We start from the raw sequence: 22,188 nt of genomic DNA on the forward strand, positions 1-22,188 counted from the left end.
CCTCCACTTCCAATTTCCCCCAACTCCCTTACCCTCTCTAACTCCCCATGTCCTCCATGCTATTTGTTATGCTCTACAAATAAGTGAAACCATATGATAATTGACTCTCTCTGCTTGACTTATTTCACACAGCATCATCTCTTCCAGTCCTGTCCATGTTGCTACAAAAGTTGGGTATTCATCCTTTCTGATGGAGGCATAATACTCCATAGTGTATATGGACCACATCTTCCTTATCCATTCGTCTGTTGAACGGCATTTTGGTTCTTTCCATAGTTTGGTGACTGTGGCCATTGCTGCTATAAACATTGGGGTACAGATGGCCCTTCTTTTCACTACATCTGTACCTTTGGGGTAAATACCCAGTAGTGAAATTGCAGGGTCATAGGGAAGCTCTATTTTTAATTTCTTGAGGAATCTCCACACTGTTTTCCAAAGTGGCTCACCAACTTGCATTCCCACTAACAGTGGAAGAGGGTTCCCCTTTCTCCACATCATCTCCAACACATGTTGTTTCCTGTCTTGTTAATTTTGGTCATTCTAACTGGTGTAAGGTGATATCTCAATGTGATATCTCAATTTGAATCTCCCTGATGGCTAGTGATGATGAACATTTTTTCATCATCATGATGAACATGTCTGATAGCCATTTGTATGTCTTCATTGGAGAAGTGTCTGTTCAGCAATGTGGCAGGATACAAAGTCAATGTACAGAAATCAGTGGCTTTCTTATACACTAACAATGAAAATACAGAAAGGGAAATTAGAGAATCGATTCCATTTACTATAGAACCAAGAACCATAAGATACCCTGGAATAAACCTAACCAAAGAAGTAAAGGAACTGTACTCGAGGAACTACAGAACACTCATGAAAGAAATTGAAGAAGACACAAAAAGATGGAAGACCATCCCATGCTCTTGGATCGGAAGAATAAACATTGTTAAAAATGTCTAAACTGCCTAGAGCAATCTATACTTTTAATGCCATTCCTATCAAAATTCCACCAGTATTTTTCAAAGAGCTGGAGCAAATAATCCAAAAATGTGTATGGAATCAGAAGAGACCCTGAATCTCTAAGGAAATGTTGAAAAACAAAAATAAAGGGGCACCTGGGAGGCTCAGTTTGTTAAGCGACTGCCTTCAGCTCAGGTCATGATCCCAGGGTCCTGGGATCAAGCCCCACATTGGGCTCCCAGCTCAGCGGGGAGCCTGCTTCTCCCTCTACCACTCTCCTGATTGTATTCCCTCTCTCTCTGTCAAATAAATAAAATCTTAAAAATAAATAAATAAATAAAACTGCGGGCATCACGTTACCTGATTTCAAGCTTTACTACAAAGCTGTGGTCACCAAGACAGCATGGTACTGGCATAAAAACAGACACATAGACCAGTGGAACAGAGTAGAGAGCCCAGATATGGACCCTCAACTCTATGGGCAAACAATCTTTGACAAAACAGGAAAAAATATACAGTGGAAAAAAGTCTCTTAAATAAATGGTGCTGGGAAAACTGGGCAGCTATATGTAGCAGAATGAAACTCGACCATTCTCTTACACTGTACACAAAGATGAACTCAAAATGGATAAAAGACCTCAATGTGAGACAGGAATCCATCAGAATCCTAGAGGAGAACATGGGCAGTAACCTCCTCGATATCAGCCACAGCAACTTCTTTTAAGATATGTCTCCAGAGGCAAAGGAAACAAAAGTGAAGATGAACTTTTGGGACTTCATCAAGATCAAAAGCTTCTGCACAGCAAAGGAAACAGTCAAGAAAACAAAGAGGCAACCCACAAAATGGGAGAAGATATTTGCAAATGACAGTACAGACAAAAGGTTGATATCCAGGATCTATAAAGAACTCCTCAAACTCAACACACACAAAACAGACAATCATATTAAAAAATGATTTAACACAGAATGAATTTAAAGGTGTCCAATGAAAATGGACAGGAACAGACTTTTCCATGAAATCTCTGCTTTTCAAATTTCATTTGTATCATCTAGGATGGCTACACTATAGGCAAGAGAAGACTTGTCTTACAGACACAGCCAACTTAAGAGTTTCTTACATCAAATAAGAGTGAGCTGAGGTCTAACAAGGATCCAGGTTGGTTGACTCAACAGCTAGCAATGGTGTCAAGGACGCATGTTCTTTCCTGCCTCTGCTCTGCCATGTTCTGTGGGCTGGAATTGCCCCCAGTTGGTTCCCCTTGTTGTTGCAAGTTGGCTCCCAGAATTCTGGATATTAAACCCAGACCTTTAACATCCAGTGTCCAGAAACACAAAGGGACCATCCCTTCATGTGACTCCTTAAGAATGAGGACAACTTTTCCTGGACCTCCAGAAATCATCTCTCTATGACTTCTTGGTCAGTCTGGGCCAGTGTCTCTCCCAAACCCCATCATGACCATGGCACCAGCCTGCTACCATCCACAGCCTAGACCATAGCTGTGTCCCTCTGAGGAGGACAGAGTTGTCATCACCTTTGGGTCACGTGCAAAAATGGTAAATACCTGAAAAAAATCAAGAGCCTGATCAGGAATTTATTTTAGTTATAGAGCTCTAGATTAGTTGTTTTTGAAAGCACAGAAGTTCAGGGTCCTGAATTAAGAGGGCCAGAATTTAAAATACTTTTTTAATTCATAAAATAGTTTCAAGGCCAGCAATTAAGTTGATTTCTTTTTCCAGATTGTGCTTCCATTCTAATCTTCTATTTCAAATGTATGATAATTTACTTTATTGACATTATATACACAGTTTTTGAGGGTCAATATACTGTAGAGAATGAGAAGTACTTATGTTTGCATTGGAATGTACTCTGTTACAGACAATAGTACAGATGCACTTCAATGTCATGATTGGCCTGTGCTTTGAAAAGTTGATTTCTGGAGGGCCTGGGTGGCTCAGATGGTTAAGTGTCTGCCTTTGACTCAGGTCATGATCTTCTGGCCCTGGGATCAAGCCCTGTGTCAGGCTCCCTGCTCAGTAGGAATTCCACTTCTCCCTCTTCCTCTGCTTCTCCCCTCTGCTGGTGCTCTCTCTCTCTTCAATGAATAAATACAGTCTTTAAAAAAAAAAAAAAAAAGTTGATTTCTTTTACTTCTTAGAAAGTATTAGAATGTTCTTTTAAATCTTTTCTTTAACCTATATATGGTATTGAGATTTCCATAAAGAATGTTAATTGGATTTTATATGTAACTGAAGAATACAATATAATTTAATATAATTCCCAAAACAGAAATTTAGTTTGGTGGACATTGAATATGGAAGAAAAAAGGTCAAATTTTGTGTCTGAACATATTTGAGAAGTAATCTGCAAAAAAAAGTCTTTTGCCTCCCCCAAAAAGGCCTATTTTAACTTTACTTGGGGAATATAAATTTATATGACAATGCTATGATGTTTATCCTGAAGTATGAGAGAATGTGGCCAGTTTTAGCCAACTCCCAAATAGAAATTAATCCAAATAGCATTTCTGGCAGTTTCCAAAATGGGAAAGCCAAGACTCATCTTACTGTGGGTTGGCCTGATGACCACGATAAGGCTGATAAGTCAAAATTCCATTTGGTTATGAAAGATGTTATTTGATCAGATTTTTCTAGAAACACAAAACTTAGAATTAAAGAAAAATCCCAATACCCACCTTCATGGTTGCCGGTCTTCTAGCTTTCTTCTTTTCTTTATATACATTTTTTGGGAGATGGGACTTCAACAGGAGACTTGCATCTTACTTCCGTTGCTGATCCTGCAGTGTTCCAAGTACCTGCTTTACTGTTGTGCCTGTGGAAACATAATCATTGTTTATTAATTATAGCCTCTAACTCATATTAATGCTAAAATTTTTCATATCTAAGAAATCCTTAGGAGCTGGCTTCTTTCCAACAAGTCCTTTGCTGTTGTGGGGAAGGACTGATTAAAGCTTTGAGGTACCATGCTGCTCCAGGTTTGCTCCAGCAGCCCTCAGATGTGGTGCCTGGCATGGCCACATCTGCATCTGAGAAGTGTCCAGAAGTGCGAGTCCTTGATGGTTCCATAACTACCTGTGGGGTCCAACAGCTGGTGTGCAGAAAAGCCTTGAGAGGACTCTGATGTCCACTCAAGCTTGAGAGCCACTGGGTTGGCCATTCTCAATTCTTTCTCCCCTCAAAGATCTACCCTTCACTAATTGTAAAAATGAGTTTGTTGTAATGATGAGGGATTGAGGCATGGGCACAGGGGAGTGTTATTTAAGGTTTGGTGGGAAACCCATGGATTTCCCTGTTATAACTACAACATCCTGGGAGCAGCCAAGCCAGTACTCCAGATTCCTGGTCTCTGAGTTCTCCCGAGGTCAGAAACCTGGACCATGGGATGGGTATAGGTTCTGCCATTCATGAAAAAAGACATTGTTGGAGTCCACTAGGCCAGGAGCTCAGCTCAGGTCATCACTGATGTGTCCCTACTTGGAAGTTGTCAGCCATGCCCACTGTGGTTTGGGATGAAGGAATTCTGTTCCTGTCAGCAGTAATCAGTATGTGTCTATTCATGTGGTGCCTCAACACTACACTAGGGTGTGAAGGCACTGAAAGCAGGAACAACTCCTGATCATGGGCAGGTGCCAGGGGGTGTGGGGACCACCAGACAGTGTGCAGTGCTCCAGCTGGAGCAAAGGGATCCTCCATAGGATCACAGAGCTGAGGACAGGAATTTACCTGCGACCCAGATATCCTGACCCTATGCTTATCCTGCCATTACAAGCATCACAGAATATGGAGAATGGAAACTGGTGTGAATGGAGATGCAGGAGAAGCTCACTTGCTTTTCATACCATAGGCAGTACCGGTACCCTGCAGCCTTCCCTGGCTTCCTTGGCAGAGGGTCAGTAGGGCTCTGCACTGGAGGCCCAGCACTGGAGGAAGGGAGATGGAGGACTGTGAGTCCGCAGTCTCCAAGAGGCAACAGTGTAGCTATGGAAACTGATGGGAATTTATGCAAAACTACACACCAACAGTTCTCCTCTATAAAATCACATTGCCTCAAAAGCCCCTAATGCTCACCCATGACAGAGAGAGATTAAGCAAAGTTTTAAGCAGCAAAATTGCCCTGGAGTTGAAGTGCAGAGGACTGGGATTATACCCTAGCTTCGTAGCTCATACCTGTTGGGCAGCTTTGGGCTAAGTTACCCATTTGTTCACGTAAGAATGGTTATCTCAACCTATTCCAGCTCCCTCACTAAGCAAGTGACATTCTTAGGTAAGGAAGTGCTTGTGGGCATTTATAGTAAGGCACAGAATGACTGGACCTATTTTCGCCCGATTTCCACTTGAAGTTTCCTAAGATATCCTTGATAATTAAGAAAACAAATTTCTAAATATCCAGAAGCAGAACCCCAAAACAGAAGCAACTTCTCGTGTCCACTGTAGTCCTGAAACTGTCTCTGCATTCTGAAGAACTGCTGCAAGCACTGAAATCACTGAGGGCAATTTTGGAGTCTCGTTGCCTTATTTGACTTTCTTGGTGTAGCAACAATACTAGTGTCAAGCGACTGTTCCTCTCTACAGGGTTTTTGTGTTCTTTGTCCCTTCCACTACTGTTCTGGAAGTAGACATGGAATGAATAATGCAGGCAGATCACCATGCCAGGAAGCCTGTCTCCCTCGGCCATCCTCATACCTGCTCCCGTGCCAGACATCACAGAACGAGAAATTCACTCAACGGGCTCTTGAAGAGCCTTTCTTTCTAGTGCCTCCCTGCAATGTGCACACCTTTGGGCAGCCTGTCACCGAGCTGCATGAGCACAGTGGCTGATTCATTAACGGGATGTGGCTAGTGGACCAGCGGAAACAAGTCCACCAGAGAGGGAAGCAGCTGCTCCGAACCTAGCCACCTGATTAAATTAATGTGTGAAGACATCCAAACAAACCCTAAAAGTGCATCTGACGAGCTTTCAAAGCGAACCTCCTGCTGCATGTCCCTGCCAATGCCAACCCATGACCTTCCTTTGCTGAAAGGACCCAGACTGAACAACAGTACAGCCCTACAGTCATTCAGACAGTTACTTGGCACAGATTACATGCCAGAGAGTGTCTGGTTGCTGACAATCAAGAGATGGTTTGGGCCCAGTTTCTTCTTCTGGACCAAGTGGGCAGGTCCTATCCTGCTCTGACCTGCTTGCCTCTTTCATGAGACAGAAATAAAGTAATTCAAAACCTTCACCTATAGAAAGGACCTAGGGCAATGGTGTCTGAGGCACACAGCAGACCATACGAAGGCATATACATGGAAGGAATTATTGGTCTTTTCTGCAAAGGCAAATTGAGCCAAAGTGCTGCTCAGGGCATCCAGATTATTTTGAATTGCCTTTTTCTTCCCTGGATCCAAGCTCTGCACAGAGCTGTTCCAATGAGGCATGTAACGGCCTCTGTTAAGTGATCGATTGAGCCAACCTCCTTCTCCATCCCTTTCACAAATCAAATCCAGGCAGTTGGATTTTCCATGCTGCCTGGTAATATTAAAAATTGAAGGCAGATCTGCAAACACTCTGGAGACCGCAACCGGGACACTCCACAAAAGTCTCTCTGAGATGGAACCTGTCTCTCTCCATGTATAGATCTGAAGTGCCATGCCACTGTCCAATGTTTTCTCCCCACACATATTTTTTCAATAAACAGTTCATAGGAAACTGGACCCTCTTTGAAATGAGACACTGTGTTTAGCTTTGCTCTTGACAAGCCCTAATTCTGAAAAGCCATGCCAGGTTTCTGAATGCAGCATCAGCTCCAAACTAAAATTTGGGTCCTTAGAGTTTTCCAGGCTAATTGTGTCTCAGTTTGCATTGAGCTGGCTCCAACAGGGGCAAACCTTTGTAGGAGTTAGAAGTTGGAAACTGGTGCCACTGGCTACCTGTGCACATCCCTAACCCCCTTGCCATTCCAATGTGCGCCTGTGGCATCCCTCTGCAAGAAAATGCATGCCTCCATTCTGCCCCCCACCCATGGTGGGCTAGAAGTGCAGGAAAAAATGCCCCCAAGAGCAGCCTTGGGCAACAGAGGACAGGACTTAGTGCAAAGTTCTGGAAACCCCAGTCCTAGTGGATACCCCAACTCCTTCAGGTATGGGAGCAGACATCAGGCCACTGTGCTATGCACTCCATGTTACCTCCTATAGCTGGCACAGACTGAGTGCCCATGATGCAAACCTGCTCATCACATGTTCTGTTAGCTCTTCCCTTCTCAGGCTCACTCTCCCCCTGCCCTAAAGATGCCCCAAACAAACAGACCCCCTTCCCTCAAATCCTTCTCCCAGGATTGCTTCTGAGGAGCCTAGTTTAAGATAGAACCTTAGGCTACATGCTCTTTTTTGAAAGTTCCTGTTGATGAAACAGAAACAAAATTTGGGGGAAAAAAGTGAAGCAGCTGCTTGACTTTCTCTGTTAGGACACTCTGACACAAAGTCATTCAGGGCTGCCCTACCCTTAAATTACTGTCAATGACCCCAACCCTGAGCCTGGGGTGGAGGAGATGTGAACAGAGTGTGGAAGAGGGGGGCTGTGGGAATTTCCCTTTGATGATCACCTCCAGCTCCATTTGAAAACTGGCCCACAACCATTCACCAGCCATCAGCCCACTGGAATCCCAGTGCATGGCCACCAGACGTATGGGGGCAGGGCGACGGCCTAGATGGTTGGCCTGAGGATCACCATATTCAGGAGAAATCAAAGTCACACTGTCTGTGGGCTGCCCCCATGAGGCCATCATCGCTGCCAGGACAAGACACCCGAGCCCCCTGGGGGCAGGGACAAGACCACCTTGTTTATCACAGGATCCCTGGGGCCACATGCAGAGAAGATGTCCCAAGCATGTCTGTGGTTGACACAAGACAACCAAGAAAAGGTAAGACCAAAGTCACAACTGGATGGACTTGGCTGGCCAAGTTTAGGGAACTCACACAGATGGAGAAAAAAGAGAAGAGAGAAGCCAAGGGTGATAGCTCCCAGGTCCTGATCCCACAAGCCAGATGGAATGACACAAACTGAAACTGGCCTGAGTGTTACTGGATGTCACTGGTGGGTGATACCACACTGCATCTGAGGGATGACACAGGAAGCCTCAGTCTCATCAGGACTGGGGAAGCCGTAAGAAACTCTCTCCTGACAGCCTTCCGGGTGTGGGGCGGTGGATGGCGGGGGGTAACCTCATATTCAGGGAGGATCACAAGGTGTCCACCAACACTCAGATCTGCTGCATTTTCACTTTTGTGCAGCCGCAGTGGATACCTGCAAGGTTGCCTTTGTGAATATGAAGATTCCCCACATCCTGGAGTACTTATAAATGAATCATTTATGAACATAAGTCAGAGCATTCTGAGTTTTATTCTTCTCCACTGATATCTGAGCACCTACTGATGCCAGATGTTTTAGCAAACATCTTGGAGATACATTGTATTATTTAGTTGAATCTTTACCAAACCTGTGAAATAAGACTTATCACCTTTTGCAGGTAAGGCAACAGATCTTGGTGGTCAGGGGATGGGTCGTGGTTGGGCAGCTGGTGCGAAAGCCAGGGACTGTCAGAGGACCTGATTCCCAGGTTCGTTCCAACACTTTCCAACTTACACTTTGAAAAAAGCTCGATGAAATATTTTCATATTATACATAATTTTTAAAAGTGATCAGGACTATTACTTGTGATTTTATGAAAAAAGAACACCAGTATGTCCTTGAGAAAGTCACTGGGCTCTATCTTGAGTCACAAAACCTTTCAATGGACCCCCTTTTACAAAAAGCATCAGAGCATCATTCATAGCCACTTCTGGTGACTGAATACCATGCACTATTTCTAATTTGTAATGACAACAGCAGCCTGATGACCTTGAAACCTCCAGATCTGATTACATGGATTCTTTGATAACCTAATTTAACTCTTGAACTAAATGAGAATAAGAAACAAAAATGATAATAAATCCCTTTCCTTCCTTGCCCCCTAGCTGTATTTCGCATCTCTCCTCTCCAAAGTCATATAAACACAAAAAGGAAGGAGCCCCACACTTAGCCTGTACTTCTGGGTCCACTGTGGTCACGGCTGGGAAAGGTCGTCCCTCCACTTCAGGAAGAGGCAGGGGGATGGTGACAGCTCTGTGTTTGGTTCTTGTGAAAGGAATATGAGCAGTGGAGTAGAGCCTTGTATTAGATACAAATGAAAATGAATTTTTTCCTAACTTCCTCTTTAATGATTTAACTGTATACTTGAATGGATTATTTGTAGTTTAGTATTTGGAAAGTTAAACTCAGCTGTTCCCTAGTTCTGTTTTGCAAGGTTATAATTGAGAAGATTCCATTGCTTTTCAGGGAATAATCCTTGCTGAAACCCCATGAGGGCTGGCAACTCAGACGCTCTGTTCCTTTGGGGAGCAGGGCAGGACATTGAGCTCTGAGCCCCAGGGGCTGGAGGAGGCAGCCAGCAAGCTTGAAAACCAGCCCTTCCAAAGCAAAGTGATGTGATGCCCTAACAGAATTTTTGGCTAGACTATTAGAAAGATTACTAATATTTAGCATTTAGCAAGTGGATAAGAAATATTTACTCTCATACCATATTGGCAGAATCTTTCACTGCTAAAGGCATTTGGGGGAGCAATTTGTTAATATCTATTAAAATTTAAATGCACATACCTTTTGATTCAGATTTCCATTGTGAGGTGTATATATTCTAGAAAAACCTGAAGATTGACAAAGGGTGGTAAATGTGACCCGGTAAATAATATAAAAATTTGGAAATAACCATCAACAAAGGAATCAAGAAGCCAAAGAACAGATTTTATGGAATACTATGCAGTTGCTCCACGTGCACCACAACAGAAAGAACTAAGATTCATTAAGTGAAAAATATAAGTGTAGAAATGGTACATCTTACTGTCCTTCAAGCCAAATCAATGTGTGTGTCCTTCAAGCCAAATTATGTGTGTGATTGCAGGTTTGTGTGCACATGAAGGTAAACTCACCAAAGGGCGGAGAGCAGTTACCAATGGGAGCGTCAAGGAGGACAGTTGACCCAAGCAGAGTCGTTCCCTTGGGATTTGGAGACTGGGGGTCCTTGGGCAGCAGGACATGACCATATGCAAGCGTGGTTGCCGTTGACAGAGCTGTCTTCCTCCTGTCATGTGATTAGCAGAGAGATGAATCTGTGAAGCATAAAAAGGGAAACTGAAACATGGGCTCCTGGGTGGCTCAGTCGTTTAAATGTCTGCCTTTGGCTCAGGTCATAATCCGAGAGTCCTGAGATCAAGTCCCACATCGGGGTCCCTGCTCAGTGGAGAGTCTGCTTCTCCCTCTCCCTCTGCCCCTCCCTCCTCTTGTGCACTCTCTCTCTCTCAAATAAATAAATAAAATTGTTAAAAAGAAAGAAGCAATGGGCACCTGGGTGGCTCAGTCATTAAGTTTGGCTCAGGTTTGACCTGAGTTTGGCTCAGGTCATGATCCCAGGGTCCTGGGATTAAGTCCCACATCGGGCTCCCTGCTCAGCAGGAAGCCTGCTTCTCCCTGTCCCACTCCCCCTGCTTATGCTCCTTCATTTCTATCTCTCTCTCTCTCTCTCTGTCAAATAAATAAATAAATAAATACTCTTTTTTAAAAAAAGAGAGAGAGAGAAAGAAAGAAAGCAAAAAAAAGCAAGCAAGCAAGAAAAGGAGGGAGGTATTATACCTCAGGAGAGGGAGGTATTATTTCATGGGCTCCAACAACTTTTCATCTGGCTGCTGCTTCATTCCAATGTGTAGCAATATTCCCACTTGGAAAGTCACTGCCCTGAGTATCTCCAGAAACCACGGGATAAGTTTCTTCCTCTGTGTGGGAAGATGCTCAATTCAATACAAGTTGTGCCTGGGACATGCCACCCCATTTGCATTTTAATATGTGTTGGAGAGCTATTTCTATTGATAAAACTCTTGCAAATTATAGACTTGATGGTTATCCAGCAGACTACACCCTTCTTTCTTGATCTTTGCTTTTATCTTTTCCACCCATGGTACTTAATGGAGTGTTTGCTACTCAACTGACATTTAATAAAAGCTTTCGGTGAATGAATAAGTAGACATATTCAAATGAAGCAATGATGGACAAGTATAGCCATGGGTTTATTATATTCCAACAACATCATCCTGTTGAATAGAAGCAGGCCTAATTGCTCAAAGTCAACTGTTTTCACCACAAAATAGAAATTCCATGTGCTATTACATTTTACAGTTTGTAAGGCATTTTTATATCTTTTGCCCGCCTCTTGGTGGGGACAAGCTCTGAGGGAGGAGGGACTCTTACCAACACACCCAGTTAGGGACAGGTTCACCTCTCGAATCCAGCCCCCACGGTACCTTTGGCAGTGTTCTCCTTTGTTAAAGAACAAATAAAGAACAGCATGTGCCATGTTGCAATTCAGCCCTATTTTGGCTGAGCACACTGAGGGGATGGGGCAGAATTCAACAACCCCAGAAGCCACACCTACCACATCCACTGTGACTCAAGAGACACCAAGTGTTGAAGTTGGCTCAGTTTGCCACCTCTCGGAACATTCAGTGTTGCCCAAGCCCTCTGGGACTCATATTCAAAACTGAAAAAGAAGAGGAAGGCTTCTCTCCACTTACAGTGAGAGAGAAACCATTTCTCAGGGTCATAAGATTCTATTTCAAGATCTTGCCAGAAACTTGGTTTATATAAACCTTTGTGATCAAAGTCAGGTTTTCCTGTTAAAGTTGCTAAATATGTCACAATAAAAGGCACATTTTAGCTCTGGATTGGGATGTTTTGAGGAAGAATTTCAATAGCTCTTTTCAAAGTTTGGATTCCCCCCAGCTGAGTAATAAACCCAAGTATTGCACTTGTGTCCTTTCTCTCCACTCCCTATCTCCGAGCATTTTCTGGCTGTTACATGTTGCACGTGTAATCAAGCAATGGGCTTCCCAGGCTTACATGCAATCACCTGGAGGCCTTGATACTTAAGTCTTTTGATAAAAGATTACAAGCATCTTTAGTAAGTGGTTATCATAACAGTATTGAAATGGGAAATATACCTGTTCTCACACATTCTGCAATGAATGCTATACCTGACCCACAAACCTTAAAACTTTTATTAAGATTGAGAACTGACTGTTAGCCATTGGCACCCCTGACTCTTTACCCACTTTTCCCAGTTTTCTTTGGCTTCTTACTTCCTATTCTTACCAGGAGAGGACAGCCCCAAACTTTTTGGAATGACTTTAATATTCGGTTCCCATATATAAGAATCATTGTGCATCCTAGTTGGACTTGCCCCAACCTGTACCAGGAATGAGACCTGCATCTGGGGCAGCACCAGCTCACCCATGTGCCCTTCCCTTTCCAGGCCACGCCTGGTCCCACTGCCTTTGTCACAGCTTCTGTTTGCATTTCTATCATCACCCAGCTCCAGAACTTTCACAGTCCCTGGACATTTATTTGCCTCTCTGGTCACATACCGTTAACAAAGAAAGTAAGAAAATATAAGCATAGGTAAAGATCAACAAGTAAGTAAATACATACATACATATATACATTTAGTTTTGCTGTCTCAGAATAAGGCAGGCACTGAAGAAATCCACATTAAATCAGTGATGATGGTCAAATAATTAGAATGAACCTGAATGTCCATTCAATTCATTAGTACATTTGATCTGACCCTGGCTTTTTCTATGAGAGCTCTTTGTATTCTTTTTCTCCTTTTTATTATTAATTATTTTTATTAGCATATAATGTATTATTTGCCCCAGGGGTACAGATTTTTGAATCACTGGGCTTACACACTTCACAGCACTCACCATAGCACAAACCATCCCCAATGTCCATAACCCAACCATCCTCTCTACAACCCCTTCCCCTCAGCAACCCTCAGTTTGTTTTGTGGGATTAAGAGTTTCCTATGGCTTGTCTCCCTCCTGATCCCATCTTGTTTCATTTTTTTCCCTCCTGACCTCCCAAACCCCCCACTCTGCCTTTAAATTTCCTCATATCAGGGAGATGATATGATAATCATCTTTCTCTGATTGACTTATTTCGCTCAGCATAATACCCTCTAGTTCCATCCACGTCATTGCAAATGGCAAGATTTCATTTCTTTTTGATGGCTGCATAGTATTCCATTGTATATATGCATCACATCTTCTTTATCCATTCATCTGTTGGTGGACATCTAGGTTCTTTCCATAGTTTGGCTATTGTGGACATTGCTGCTATAAACATTTGGGTGCATGTGCCCCTTCAGACCACTACATTTGTATCTTTAGTGTAAATACCCAGTAGTGCAATTGCTCGGTTGTAGGGTAGCTCTATTTTCAACTTTTTGAGGAACCTCCATGATGTTTCCCACGGTGTCTGCACCAGCTTTCCTTCCCATCAACAGTGTATGAGGGTTCCCCTTTCTCCGCATCCTCACCAGCATCTGTCATTTCCTGACTTGTTAATTTTAACCATTCTGACTGGTGTGAGGTGGCATCTCATTGTGGTTTTAATTTATATCTCCCTGATGCCGAATGATGTGGAGCACTTTTTCATGTGTCTGTTGCCCATCTGGATATCTTCTTTGCAGAAATGTCTGTTCATGTCCTCTGTCCATTTATTGATTGGATTATTTGTTCTTTGGGTGTTGAGTTTGCTAAACTCTTTATAGATTTTGGATACTAGCCCTTTATCTGATATGTCATTTGCATATATCTTCTCCCATTATGTCAGTTGTCTTTTAGTTTTGTTAACTGTTTCCTTTGCTGTGCAAAAGCTTTTGATCTCAATGAGGTTCTTAAAACAATGAGAAGGCAGTACAGAGATAGACAAGAACAGTGAAAGAGATGAAAGAATCCAGAACCAGACCCACCTGATTTATGACAAAGGGGCAACTGAAAGACAGTGGGGAAGGGTGTTTTTTTCACTAAAGGCTGCTGGATTGATTGGTCTACCACGTAGGAAAAAAAAATTGATCTTGGCTCCTACTTCACCTTGTACATAGAAATCAGCATCAGATAGCTCATACACTGAAATGGGAATGGTAAAATGGTGAAGATTTTAGAAGAAAAAGAAAATATTTTCATGACCACAGGTAGGAAGTTTTTAAAAGTAGTTTATAAAAAGCAGTAACTTCAAAACAAAAGATTAATAAAATAAATGATCATAAAAATAAGAATGCCTCATCAAAACATGTCATTAAAGGAGTGAAAACGAAATACACAGATTCGGGAAGAAGTTTGCAATGCATATAACAGATGTATTTTCAAAACCAATGCAGAACACTTTTGGAGTAAAGTGAAGAAAAATAATGCGTAAGTGCCATTCAGTGGGCACACATTGTTTGGCACTGGGCTAAATACTTAACCCACCATAATCTAATTTAATCCCCATGAAAACACTAGATGATAGGTATCATTAATCCAGTGTTTCACAAGATAGGGGAGAGGGTTATGTTATTATAAGTGACCTCCTGAGCTCACATAGATTAAAAAAAAAAAAAAATGACAGGGTCAGGAGACAAACGCAACCCCCAACCTTTGTAAAACTCTCAACCAGTGCATTTAACTATCCATCTTTCTCTCCTCCTTTTGTTCCTTCCATCCATGTACTCACCCATCTATCCTTTCTTTTCTTTTCTTCTGTTCATCCATGGTAACATAAGGCCTTGACTGAAGGCCCAGTGTTACATGCTGCTTTGACATTTGGCAAAACTGGGGGAGACAAAATTGAAAGATTGACATAGTGTAAGGACAAGTCAGTCTTGGGCAGACGCTTTAACCCATGGATCCCTGCTTTCGGTCCCAGCTGCTGGAATATATCCACCTGGCTTCTCAGTTGTGTGAGTCCTCAATTTTTGCACCTTGAGAAAATTGTGTTCCTGCTCATTATTCCCTTAAGAAGGGCTCAACACCCAAACTTTGACTTTTCTACTCCAAGCCCTTGAAAGTTTAGAAGGAAAACTCTCAAGAGGAAATAGGTCACGACACTCAAAATGATGAACTTGAAAACTCTGATGAATTGGCCAAGTTTACAAGTCCTCTAATTCTATGGCAGACTCTGACAATTGTCATCAGTTTAGAGGAAGGAAGGGTTTCAGTGATCATGTAGTCCAGGTTTGTCAGCCCTAAATGTACAGGAGAGGAAAATTCTGGGACCAGGTGTCATGCTGTTTATAAAGTTCCCCAGGTGATTCTAACATGGAGGCAGGGTTAAGAATATGGAAGTATTCCAAACTTCCCAGACTATAGGGCAAGCTAAGAGGCCTCAAGGATCCCAGCAAAGTGTAGATAAGTGGGCCACAGTCATCTAAGAAGAAACTCATGGTAAATTAACCAGGTCAGCATTTTCACTAGTCTAAGAATTCCATAGCCCTACTATAAGAGAGCAATAAAGTACACCAATGAAATCCATCTTCTTGATTTGCATCTTCTTAAGAGGCTGCTTGACTACCACTTGCCCAAAAAAGTCCATAAATTTCTAGGATAAATTTATGCCAAATCTAAGTATTCAGCAACAAAGTCATGGAGAAAGCATGAGTCATGTGAAAGAAATTCAACTCTATCGTACTTCACTGAGGACAGGGCACAGGGAAGGAGAATATTCATTGTTTTGTTTTGTTTTACCTCTCCTTGGTCTACCAAAAAAAAAAAAAAAATCAGCATGGCTTACAACCAGGATACACACACACATTTACACACAATACATTAGGAAAGATGATGTGATGAAATGGAAATAGAGATAATGAATCAAGAACAGGAAAACATTTTAAAGGACAAAAATGCATATACAGAGACACTGAATGAATAAAGAAACATTATTTATGGATGGCTTAGACTGAAGAAACATAATACCTAAATATTTATTAAAGGGGTTTAATTAAACAAATTATGAAAGGTCAGTGAGATAAAAAATGAGGTGACTCTCTTTGTGATGATAAGGAGAAATTTCCAAGACAAGCTGAAACAAATAGAAGTTCAGACTAGAGCACAGAGCTTGCTACCGCGTCCAGAAGAGGTAATGCCAGGAGCAGACACTGCCTCTGGGGGTGGTTTCAGGATGGGCAGGGACAGGAGGGAGTTGACATTCATAATAGACCTTTTTGGTCTACTGGAATCTTTTGTACTATATACATTCCTTTTTCCCAATAAAAAAAAATCACCCTAAAACTATTATTTAAAAGAAATACATAATTTTTAGAGAAATAGAAATTCAAACCTAAGGAAAGGAAAAAAAAAAAAAACTAACTAACTTAGAACCATGAAGCCCTAAACACAATTTAATTAATTTATTTTATTTTATTTTATTTTATTTGGATAATAATTCTTTAAATCTTTTTGCAAATTCATATTTAAATTCTAGTTAGTGAACATACAGTGGAATATTGGTTTCAGGAGTAGAATTCAATGATTCATCACTTATGTACAACACCCAGCGCTCATCACAACAAGTGCCCTCCTTAATGCCCATCACCCATCTAGCCCATCCCCCCACCTCCCTTCATCAACCTTCAGTTAAGAGTCTTTTATGTTGTGTTTTTTTTGAAGAGTTTCTTACGGTCTGTTTCCCTTCTCTCTCTCTCTCTCTCCCTTTTTTTTTTCCCCATCCCATATGTTCATCTTTTTGTTTCTTAAATTTCACATATGCATGAAATTATATGGTATTTGTCTTTCTCTTACTGACATTTCATTTAGCATAATATAGTCTAGCGCCATCCATGTCATCACAAATGGCAAGATTTCACTCTTTTTGATGGCTGAAAAATACTACATAGTATTCAGCCATCAAAAAGATACATATATATGTATATGTGTGTGTGTGTGTGTATATATATATATACCAACCCCAACTTTTCATCCATTCATTAGTTGATGGACATTTGGGCTCTCTCCATAGTTTGGCTACTGTTAATAGTGCTGCCATAATCATCAGGGCTGAACACAATATTTTAAAGCTGTCTCCTGATCTGTGACAAAAGGAAGGGTAGAGGTGAACTTACAAAAAGCCACCTGAACATTAAGGAATAACTTTCCCAGCCTGGGTCTGGATTGCTCAGACAAGGCTAGAAACTGTCAGATTGTGTGGGCAGCAACCATTCTCCCCAGAACAGCCAGAACCCACGACCCTGGTGTGACCTCCTACTTAGGACAGTCTCTTTCAAACCAAGAGCCTGAGTCTTCATGGTGTCAATCTCTGATCACAGCATGGCTGACCCAGACACATTCTCTTAAGACAAGGCCACCACACAGCCCTATCCAGGTGTCCCATCTCCCCATCCAGGTGTCCTACCTCCTTCTATACTTTACTGCATGATGAAGAGACTGTCTCACCTTTTGTGCTGGTCACATGCTGTGGTGCCGACTAACTACAGATAACACTAACTTGATGCAGGAGCCCTTTCCTAGAGAGAAAATACTGTCTGCATTTTCAGTGCTGGAAATTTTAGGCGGAATAACACTTTGAAAGACTCAACTATAGAATCTTCCAGCAGCGACCCATTAAATCATACCATATAAACAGACTCCTGAATCTCCATCTTGGGTCCATTCTGTACACACATAAGTGTCATGCTAATTTGGAAGACTGGAAGATATTGATTTCTGTATTGTTCTCTGGTGCCTCTCCCTTTTACTTTCCCCACTTAAGCTGATAGACAAGCCCCATGCTTCCTTATATTGGGGGAGATTTGTGGTAGGGAAAAAGAAGAATTTGTCTTCAAAAGACTTCAGTTACCTAATTTTGCTTGCCCAAGGCCTAAGCAGGTCAGATGTTGCATTCAGTGCTGGGGAGATGAGAGAAGAGCAGTGGAGACTCTGTCCCAGGCTGGCCAGGAGGGCGAAGGGAAGTGCTGGCCTCAGTTGAAAGGCTGGCAAAGCCCAGCAGGGGTTACCCAGGAAAGTGTGGGATCGGAGAGCTGTGTGTGAGGAGTTTGGAGATCCAAACGCTGAGCTTAGGAATAACAGAGGTTAGCCACCCCTGCCTCAGCTGCCCCTTCCCCCTACAAGCTCTCCAAGAAGCTGTGAGGGGAGACCCCCCCCCCCCAGTAATGCCAGGATGGTGTTTCACATGTATTTTGTTGGGGGCAGGGGTTCTGAGTCAGAATGGTGTGATTTGAAGGGCTAGAGATAATTTTATTTCTTGCATACCTGAGTATGTGGGCTGCAAATCCTGCCAGCAACTCATAACTTCCCAAGCACTGTTCCAGAACAAGTCTGATAACCTCTTGTACACTGACACTGACTAAGTAGAATTAAACAGAAAGAGAGAGAGAGAGAGAGATTTTGAAAGTGAGTCCTCTTCTCCTCATGGCATATTTTCACCATGAAAAAGGCAGAAATGGGGCAAGTCCACATTCCTCCTGAACCCTCTTTCCTGCTATTGTTCAGCGGCTGCTCCCTTTCTCCATTGCATTTTCTTTTGTTTTAGAAAATAGGAGAGGCTCCAAAGCAGAGTTGAAAAAGACTCCACAAGAGGGTCCCTGCCTCACCTGCCCTGTGTCCTCCTCCTTGGCGTGGACCCAGGTTTGGAGAATGAAGGACCGTGTGCTTTCTGGCCTTCCACCAATGTGTTTGACCTGCAGGGATCACATCAATCCTCGTGGAAGAAACCCTGGGTCTTCCAAATACAGCCAGCTGTCTGAGGAAGCTGAGAACACACCGGGGGGCCTTGTGAAGTACACCTCCACCAAGAGGAAAATGCACATTTCCCAGTGGCGAGAACTGATAAGCAGGTGGCTCTCACGGCTCACAAGGAAGGAGCTGGATAGGGTCACAGAGAGTGACATTCAGGGAACAGAGAGGTCCTACTCACAACGCTGGACTATTCTCAAGAGAAACCATAAAGAGAGGTCCTACTCACAACGCTGGACTGTTCTCAAGAGAAACCATAAAGCGCCTCAAGACGGCAGCTGCAGATAAGGTCATGTGGTCTCACTGTCATCCCGTCTTTGCAGGAGTGTTGTGACAAAAAGCAGACCTGCTGAGAAAGGCAGAGATTAAATACCAACTGCATCCCTCACAAAAGAAAATAGAAACTTTGCTGTCAGCTCCAAAAATGACTGTACAGAAGTGAACACTGTCCTATGCTGGATGCTGGTGGGAGTGGGGATGGAGAAGGGAGGTAGATTTGGGAACACATACCTCTCTGTATGTCTGCCTTCCAGGCTAATGGGGTTAAAGGCCACCATTTTTCACTTTCCCTGATTAGGCGCTGTAGCTGGGAGCACTCCCTGCCCCCACAACCCAGCCTCTGCAGAACTAACATGTGGAACCCATGGGACAGGCAGCTAAGAACGGAGCAGGGAGCACTTGCTCCCACCACCCTGGCCACACGCACCCACCATGCAGCCTCTATCAAGGCATGGGGTGGACAAGTAATCACACCCTGGGGGCAGAAGGCCATCTAAAAACTTGTCTTGTTTGGTAGCACATAGTTTTTTGTTTTTGTTTTTCCCTAAGTAATTGCCGAATAATTTCTTGTAAAACATGAATTGAGGTCAAGTTGTAGAATCTAACAGAATGGGGCCCATATTCCCCACATACCCACAATCATGTGGGACTAAAGATAGGGACAAGCTCCCCAGTTGGCCATAGTCCCCAACACTCCCTATTGCACCACTACTTTGGCCCATGTTGCTCTCTTACATTTGCCTGGTCTCTAGGGTTTTGGAGCTGTGACCTCTGGGAGGATAAAGTCAAAAGACCTTTCAAGGCCAGTCTTTGCTATGACCCGGTTGGATGCCTCTTCTGGCATTCATGTAACCACTCTGAACTTTAGGTTCCTTCTCTCCAAAATAAGTCATGATATCTTCTACTGGTACCTCGTAAAGAAGGGGTGAGACTAACTGGAATGGTGCTTGAATTTTTTTTTTTTAAATTACAAGTAGCATATAAATCTGGAAGAGTGGGCCAGCCACCTTCCTTTACCTCCTATTAGCTGTTTTGCAGGTCAGCTGAACAAGAGTCTTTTCTCCCAATAAAATGCTATCATATTCGTCCATGTCTGTACACAGAGTGGCTTGGAACATACCCAGCTGGGCAAGACAAAGCTCCAGTCGTTGGGAGACGCTGAAACGGAAAGAAGAACAAGGAAATAGCTCATTTGTAACCTTGTTACCACCCTTCCTCCAGCCCCTCCCTCATGGGCCTTCATGCCGATTACCTCTGCTCAGAGAATGAAATGTCATCACTTAAAGCTCTCAAGTATCAAAGCTGTAATTTCCTTTGCTGTTTGGGTTGATAGACTATGATCCTCTTTTTAAAAAAATATTTCTCTATTCGTTTTTAGATAGAGAGAGTGCGAACAGGGGGAAGGGCAAAGGGAGAGGGGAGAGAGAGAAGCAGACTCCCCACAGAGCACAGAGCCAGATGCAGGGCTTCATCTCATGACGCTGAGATCACGGCCTGAGACAAACCTAGAGTCAGACACTGAACCACCCAAGCATCCCTAGATGACGACCCTATTATGTTGGACTCCTTAAAGGCTATCCGTACATACCGGGATTCTGAAGAATCTTTGCAAAATTTGTTTTCTCAAAGGAAAATGTGGAGCCTCCCATTGAGAGGATTCTGAATTTCTCAGCCGGGGTGAAGACGCTCCCTTGGTGCCTGGGGCTGGCAGGATCTGTCCCCGCCCCAGATGTCTGCCTTCCACCCTCATGCCACATAAACATCATTTGTCTAACCCGGCCATTTGATCACCGCAAGATAAACACTGTGAGAAATGAATGCGCAGCAACCCTTCCCCCAATTCTCATCCTGGTCCAGGGAAAAAAGGTCAACAGAAGTAGGAGCAAGATGATAGCTGATTATGTTGGTTCAGCTGACACTGTTAGAGAAGGCAGTAGGTTCAATAGTGAAGGGGGTTGTCTCAAGTGGGGAGAGGCTTGGCCCCTTGGTGCTCTGAGGAGGAGGAGGTCAGCTACTCCTTTTTAAACCTACTCCGGAGCTTCTCTGGCCATCTCAAACATAGAGAACATGCGAGAAACATACTAGCATGATCTCTAGCAATAGACACACTAGCATATGTACTCAATACCCATACCAATGCTGGTTCAGGCATTCAGATACATTCCTAGGCCAGATTTAAGCTCTAGCTGTCCCTTGACACCCAGAAAAAGTTCCTTCAGCCTTCCCTTCCCTGATCTGTGGGAAGTCCTCAACCAGGCTCTGCAAATTTCTGTGAACCAGTGTTCTTTCAAGCACTTCTACTTGGGGGCATTATTTTCCAGTCCTCACTGTTTTCATATTTGGTCTCCATGTCATTGCTCCTTGGGGAAACTCAAGCCTACACTTTAATTTCATCAACACACACATGCACACGCACACATTTATGTCAAGGAGGGGACACTTCAACACATGTTTTGGGCATAAAAGGACTTGCATGGAGAACTACAAACAACATCAGCTGGTTGTGCTCTTCACATCCTTTCAATCCGCTGCACAACCTGCTGTCCATGTTCCTGATACCTCTTTTGTACTTTTGGGGCTTCTTTCTTTTTCTTTTTTTCTTTCTTTCTTTCTTTCTTTCTTTCTTTCTTTCTTTCTTTCTTTCTTTCTTTCTTTCTTCTTTCTTCCTTCCTTCCTTCCTTCCTTCCTTCCTTCCTTCCTTCCTTCTTTCCTTTTCTTCTTCTTTTTTTTTTTTAGGATTTTATTTATTTGACAGAGAGAGACCTAGAGAAAGAGGGAACACAAGCCAGAGAATGGGAGAGGGAGAAGCAGGCTTCCTGCTCAGCAGGGAACCCCACAAGGGCTGGTTCCCAGGACCCTGGGATCATGACCTGAGCTGAAGGCAGACACTTAACGACTGAGCCAGCCCATTCCCTCCCCTTTTGTCCTCAGGAGCCCACCAAGACATTTTCTTATAACAAAAGTAATTCCCTCCCCATGAAGAATTATGGTTTAGGCTCTTAGTATGGTGTTTCATGTCACCACTGTCCATAGTGGAGACCCTCCTTTCCACCTCTTAATCCTATTCTTTTGAGTGGCTGCTAGTTTTTCTAAATTTTGGCTTTCAGAACTGAGAAAGACATGAAATGACTATTTTACCCTAGAAATGAAAAATGGAGTCTTTTTCTTCTACCTATGGGCACTGCCAGGTGTCTCTCTAAAACATAAAACCAAGAAGCAGACTATGTAAATCTCTCCCAAACATGGGTCAACTTGTGCTATTAATGTGGGACATGACTGGGTGGCTCAGTTGGTTAAGGGTAT

General features: G+C 43.0%; 1 long non-coding RNA gene across 3 annotated transcripts; it reads right to left on the bottom strand.

Moving 5' to 3' along the window:
• Window positions 1–2: 2 nt before the first annotated feature.
• LOC131808222 (uncharacterized) lies at window positions 3–20,601 on the bottom strand. Of its 3 annotated transcripts, XR_009344735.1 has the most exons (9): window positions 20,474–20,601; window positions 19,903–20,043; window positions 18,465–18,955; window positions 18,124–18,217; window positions 17,711–17,891; window positions 14,594–14,691; window positions 9,979–10,158; window positions 3,648–3,784; window positions 3–2,519 (listed from the first exon to the last, which is right to left on the bottom strand). It is a non-coding gene; the product is annotated as an uncharacterized LOC131808222 (long non-coding RNA). The 3 variants fall into 3 exon arrangements; XR_009344734.1 differs by having other exon boundaries at window positions 17,711–18,217; window positions 18,465–18,952; XR_009344733.1 differs by having other exon boundaries at window positions 17,711–18,217.
• Window positions 20,602–22,188: the final 1,587 nt, after the last annotated feature.

Source organism: Mustela lutreola, chromosome 9 (genome assembly GCF_030435805.1).
Source record: "Mustela lutreola isolate mMusLut2 chromosome 9, mMusLut2.pri, whole genome shotgun sequence".
Taxonomy (NCBI): Eukaryota; Metazoa; Chordata; class Mammalia; order Carnivora; family Mustelidae; genus Mustela; species Mustela lutreola.